The sequence below is a fragment of the Euphorbia lathyris genome, chromosome 6 (assembly GCF_963576675.1).
Source record: "Euphorbia lathyris chromosome 6, ddEupLath1.1, whole genome shotgun sequence".
In the NCBI taxonomy this organism is placed as follows: Eukaryota; Viridiplantae; Streptophyta; class Magnoliopsida; order Malpighiales; family Euphorbiaceae; genus Euphorbia; species Euphorbia lathyris.
In genome coordinates this window covers 77,463,610-77,469,885 of record NC_088915.1, presented here as the reverse complement: position 1 = coordinate 77,469,885, position 6,276 = coordinate 77,463,610, and the positions used below count along the sequence as shown (strand labels likewise).

Here is a 6,276-nt window from a genome sequence, read left to right as displayed (position 1 = left end):
AATTAGTAGTACGATTTTGATTAGCATTAGCATTATTATTATCTCTCCAGTTAAAGTTAGGATGATTTCTCCATCCAGGATTATATGTATTGGAATAAGGGTTATTATTTTGGTTTTGCCCTTGGACAAAGTTTACCTGTTCAATTTCGCTCATACCTTCGTAGTCCACATCCGTTTGGATTGGCTTACCATTAGAATCACACGGTGCCATAAACCTATCAATTTTGTGCGATAAGGCAGAAAATTGGGCTTGCAACATCGCTACTGGATCAAGATTCACTATACCTTTAACTGATGAAGTAGTTGAGGATGATGGTTTTGCTAGTGGTACGTGTCCACGTTCCGCGGGCCACATACTGCTGTTGATTGTCATTTCCTCCAAAAGTTCTCTTGCTTGGGCAGATGTTTTCTTCATGAATAACCCTCCAGACATAGCGTCCAATGAACCTCTAGTCGTAGGATTTAATCCATTATAAAATGTTTGCATTAAAAGTTCAGCGGGCAATTGGTGGTGTGGGCATAAACGTTGAAGTTCTTTAAAACGTTCCCAAGCCTCATAAAGAGTTTCATTATCATTTTGAGAAAAAGATGTTAACTCTTTAATGACTCTTGCGGTTTTTGCTAAAGGAAAAATTTTTGATAAAAATGCTTGGGCTAATTGCTCCCAAGTCTCAATTGATGCGGCTGGCATAGAAGTTAACCATTCTTTGGCTCGATCCTTCAAAGTAAAAGGAAAAAGGTGAAGTTTGATTGCTTCTGCAGTTACATCAGTAATTTTAAAAGTGTCACAAATTTCTAAGAAATTTGTCAAATGGGTATTAGGATTTTCGTTAGGTAACCCGTAAAACGTTACATTATTTTGCAACATATTAAGCAACGCAGGCTTAATTTCAAAATGATGTGCATTAATTTGGGGTCTAACTATACTGTTTGTTACACCGGCCACTCCTGGCCTAGCGTAATCCATAAGTGTGGCCATAACTTCTGGCTCGGTAATTTTAGTTTTTATTGGGGTTTTGTTTTTGTTTTTCTTTTCTTTCTTGTTCTTTTTAAGAGTTCTTTCAATTTCTGGTTCAATAGGATCTGGTGACGTGCCTGAACTTCGAGAACTGCGCATGAACTTGAAATTTTGCACGAACCGAAACTACCTACCAAACAGAATTTGAAAAATAAATATGTTAGTAATTGAAAATAAATAAAATATAAAAGTTTGAATAAGTATGAATAAACCTAGATTCGTAATAAAACACGAAAAATTTAAAATTTTGTCAAAAATTTTGGCGTTCCCCGGCAACGGCGCCAAAAACTTGTTGAGCGATTTCCGCAAGTGCACGGTATACGCTTGTAGTAATAAAAGATATCGATCCCACAGGGAACGTTTTTTAAACAAAACTTATTTATAATCGGTTAAATTTACTTTTAGGTTTATAATATGGAAAAATCGTTTAATCGGTTTTGGTTTTGAAATTGCTAGAATGAGAATTAGATAGAGTATGAAAACGTTAGAATATTCTGATTTAAGAATGAATTTGCAAGATAGGAACGTTCAGTACTTTTTAGAAAAGTAAACAGATGTATTTGTTTGCATTAAGCAAAGAAAACAACTCTAAACTTTGTACGAATTATAAAGATGAATTAAATGACGGAACCTCTAATTAATTGGCTTTGAACATGACAAAACCCTTTCGGGATAGTTGCCCTTAATCAAATTAAAACTTTTTCGAGATAATAATTTGCCTAAGTGTTCAACAAAGTTTCCTTGTAAAGATTTTGGATTAAATACGTTTTAATAAAAACACCAGCAGTCACTTTAGTGGATTGGTTACCATAAGTGCTGCATAAAAATCTATCGAATAGAACGGACTTTATTAGATGAAATATAAATTGATACAAGTTTACAGAGAACATGGAGCATGGAAACATTCGACGACTTGCAAATGAACGGGTTGTCAATCCTTTCCTTGGGTTTCGTTAGAGTTTGTCAGGCTCAGGGGCGGATCCTCTACTCAATCTTCTCGCTGAATCTTCGTAATAGAGACTGGGTCGGTCTACTACCAAAACGAAAACTAAACTGGAACAATGTCTAAATGCTACTAAACTTGTTATTATTGAATAAACAATGTGTGTACAGCATATTACTTTTTACAGAATCGAAATCTAACTTCTGAATCACTTGACTCGGAATTTCTGCATAAATTCTATACTAATCTTTTTTTTCTACATATCTTCAACTCTCCATCAACTCTTTATTTATAGATGTTGAAGAGTCTTGATTGAAGTGTCGTGTCCGTTGTGAAGGATCGTGTCCGTTGCGAAAGGACGTCTTTATCCACCCGAACGATCGCGTTTCGTCGAAAACGAAAGTGTGTAACTAGGCTTCTAAAAACTCCTGCTCGTACTGAAAATATTAAATTCTCTACCGAGAATGGGGGAGCATCAATTGGTCTTCAAACGAAGGAAGGAAAAGCTGGGGAACGCGTGTCGCGACCGTGAATTTGGGGGCCGCGGTCGCGGCACGGAACGTTTTTCAGTTCTTCTGCTTTCGTTCGCATCCTCGATTTGGCGTTAATAATTTTTGTCGTCTTCGACTCCTTTTGTAGGGTTTTTCTTCTGTTTTCGAGCTCTTTTCGTTCCTATTTGGATTTTACCAAATATTTATGTACCTTTCAAGAAAGAAACATATTCGAGAGTAAAAGCTTCCTAAACAGTTATAAATAGCATAAATTCGTAGCAATATTGATGTAATTATTGATGATATTTTAGGTATATTTTGGGCTTAACAGTAGGTAAGTCTCAAGCTTACATACTGAGCTTACTCAGCGCTGCTGAAATCGGCATTCCAAAAGAGCTCTTGAATGAAGGCGTTATTGTCTTTGACGGCATTAACGAAAGTGCCGACAAACTTAAGGAGATGTCCGCCGTACTAACCGCCGCTGTCTTAACCGACTCTTTCAGAATTCCTGCTCCTCCCGATGCTGACAAAACGGGGAGAAAGAACAAGCTAGAACTCAGCAGGAGGCTCCTAGAAGCAGTCAGTCTAAGCAAAAGAAAAAGAAGTAGAAATAGGCTAGCTCAGCTTGTTTAACTTAGTCTCTAGTCCATATGTTCTTTTATGCTCATCTTTTGCTATGTATGCTGACTACTTCACTTAAATACAATACTTGCATCTTTTATCCTAACTTGAGTTATTTCATATGATGATGAGTATTATGTTATTATGTATCTTCAATTACATCAACTATGTTTACTGTCTAAATACTTGTTGATTGTATCCCATGCTGATCAAATGTTTGACATTATCTTGATGCTTATGAAACACTGTCTCATAAAAACCATTGAACAAAATGATTACTCAGCGCTCTCTGAATCATAAACCTTCCTCTTAAAACTGAGTAAAATAGAATATGTTCCATGAGTTGACCTATATCTAAAAACTGACCTTAGACCTACTCGATTAAACCTTAGAATGTTTAGAGTTAAAACTAACGGGGGAGCTTGCTAAGCAATAATAGGTCAACTCTCATGGGGGAGCTCAACACTGAGTTCCTCGCTGAATAGTTTTGCCAACATCAAAATGGGGGCGTTTGTTGAAACACCTTTCCACATAATTTTGATTTGACAAAATTGTTTAAGTGTAATTAAAAATATTCTAAACACACTAAGTTTAAATGCTTTGATTTATTCTACTAATGTGTTTGTTCAATGTTGAGTTAAATTGTTTATAAGACATAAAGATTAAAAGGCCCAAAGCCCAATACGGAAGTCAAAGCCCAAGTCAAACAGTTCAAGGCAACTCGGCCCGCGTATGTCAAAACGCTGTCGTTATGTACAAAACGCAGCTCAGCGGAAGAAGGATCTAGAAGACCTTCGTTGAACAACTTCGGGACGAAGCTGCTGAGTTGAATCGACAAAGCGTACAAGACAGCAGCTGAGCAAGAACAACTTCCAGAAAAAGTGTTTCCACTTTGGGTAAAGTTCAGAAGACACAGAACGCTGTCTAGTTGACCTTACCATAAATGGAGAGACAATCTGCCAAGCTGACTAAAAGCTGCTCAACACTGACCGAGGACAGAAGATACTCAAATCTGATTGGCCGAGAGCTCTGAGCAAAACTGAGTGACAACGACAGGAAGCCATTTCCCTCCAACGGTTATTTCGAAATTCGAAATGACCGATGTCTCAGACGTCTCTATAAATAGAGCCCTTCAGTTTGCTTCATTCGACACAGAACTTGAACAAGCCATTACGCTGACCAAAATTCTACTCAAAGTTCTGCAAGAAAAAGCAAAGCAATCTTACACCAAATTTCATATTTTTCGTGTAAAAGTCTAGAGTGATTATTCAATCATCTAAGGTGTCTTAGCAATTGTTGTTTAGGACAAACACTTATCATTTCTAGAGATTAGAAATGAGAGGCTGAGTACTCGGTTATAGTACTCAGCGAGAGATTAGGAGTGAGTAGAGGTATAGAGGAATGTACTCTTGTTATACTCAGCTTCTAAGTTGTAAAAGGTTTGATGCTCTACCGTTAAAGAGCTCAGTAGAGAATTCGAAATCTCGGAACGTGTTCTGGGGACAGGACGTAGGCTTGGAGGCCGAACCTGGATAAATCTGCTGAGTAATATCCTTCTAACCTTAAACTCCTTAATATATATATTGCTTGCTTAAACAAAACTGACCAAGTAAAGAGGTCAAGCTGAGTTGTGCGCATTGAATATCTGAGCTCAGGAATAGACCCTAAGTGCTATCTCCTGACTCAAGTAAAGAAACTGACCTAGTCACCAGTTGACTAAGCCAGTGTCTTGCTATTTACTCAGCGCCGCTGTTAAAACCTTTTTCCTGAAGAAAAAGAAGTCTGCCCTAAAGAAAAATTTTAAATAGTTCCTAATCCCCCCTTGGAACTATACTTGTAACGTTATAAGGGACCAACAGAAACCTCTTCATTTATTAGTTTAGCTTCGGGGAACCTGAGTCGCCAATTTGAGGAAGCAAGAGCTCTGTCTATCCTTTCTTCGACTAACCTTCCAGTTTCACGCCCCCTTTCCCAGGTAAAGGGATAGCCCACCAAACTAATGTCCGATAACCCACTTGACTCTATGGCTGAATTAAAACCTCTCATTAGCGCAGGGCTCTGTCGTACACCACCTGATTTTTCAGCCTGTGTCCTGATGTCATTGAAATCCCCAATTATAATCCATGGAAGAGAAGAAAGAGTTGATAGCTGTTTAATTAGATCCCAAGAATCTTTCCTACGTGCTCTCTCCGGGTGACCATAGTAACCCGTCAATCTCCATGGTTCCTGCCCTGACAGATTTATTTCCACGTCGATGTAGTTCCACGAGAAGCGGAGCAAACTGACTGAATTTTTCTATTCCCAGAAGAGGGCGAGACCTCCCCCGTAGTTAACTGCTTCCACCGTAAAAAAAACCCCTCTCATAGCCTATCTTCTTCCTTATTAATTCAATTTTCTCTCTGCTGCACTTAACTTCGCTTAAGAACACAAACTCAGGCTTTGTTTTGGACACTAGGTCCTTCAGCATACGAACTGTGCAAGGATTGCCCGCCCCCCGACAGTTCCAACTTAGTGAACTCATTGCCCCGGGCGGGCCTAGACACCAGGACCCACCTCATTATCATTCTTTGTCTGAGCTGATTGATACTTTCCACTAGTTTGATTTAGGAGGATCAAGGATTCCTCCTCCATATTTATTGTCTGGGTTTCTGGTTCTTCCTGTCGTCTTCTCTTCGGGCCTGAGATATTGATTTCTCCTGTGCTTGTATCTGTACCTGGGGGAGTATTCTGCTTTTGGATTGAAGTTGCTCTGAAGTTTCCGTACCTTGTCTTTGGAGTAGTGTATATGGGTTCCTGCATCTTAGGTGGATATGAGAGTAAGTATTTTGATTGTACCTATTGTGCAACTCTCCATGTCAAGGCTCGTAATAAGGTGGAGTAAGGCCTTTCAGCTTTGTCTGGGTCTGGGACGTCAAGCAATAGTTCACAGAATTTGTCCGAATGTCCAATGCAACCACAGAAGAAACAGAAGGTCGGCAATCGCTCATATCAGAAGCACACCCAGGAAAAATCCCCACCTTCTTTGCTTATTCTTAGCTTTCTCTTCAAAGGCTGAAAGACATTAACATATACTCTTATTCTCAGGTAAGTTCTTCCTGCTCCTGTGAAATTGTTTGGGTCTGATTCCACAAAGCTTCCTACGAAATTCCCTATGTGAACTGCTACTCTTTCTGACATTAGACCAATTGGGATATCATGTACCT

The 6,276-nt window shown here is 38.9% G+C and overlaps 1 non-coding gene across 1 annotated transcript; it reads left to right on the top strand.

Annotated features, from left to right (window-relative positions):
* The first annotated feature begins 503 nt into the window (after positions 1-503).
* Positions 504-610, top strand: LOC136234295 (small nucleolar RNA R71). Its single transcript, XR_010691186.1, has one exon. It is a non-coding gene; the product is annotated as a small nucleolar RNA R71 (small nucleolar RNA).
* The last annotated feature ends 5,666 nt before the right edge of the window (positions 611-6,276 follow it).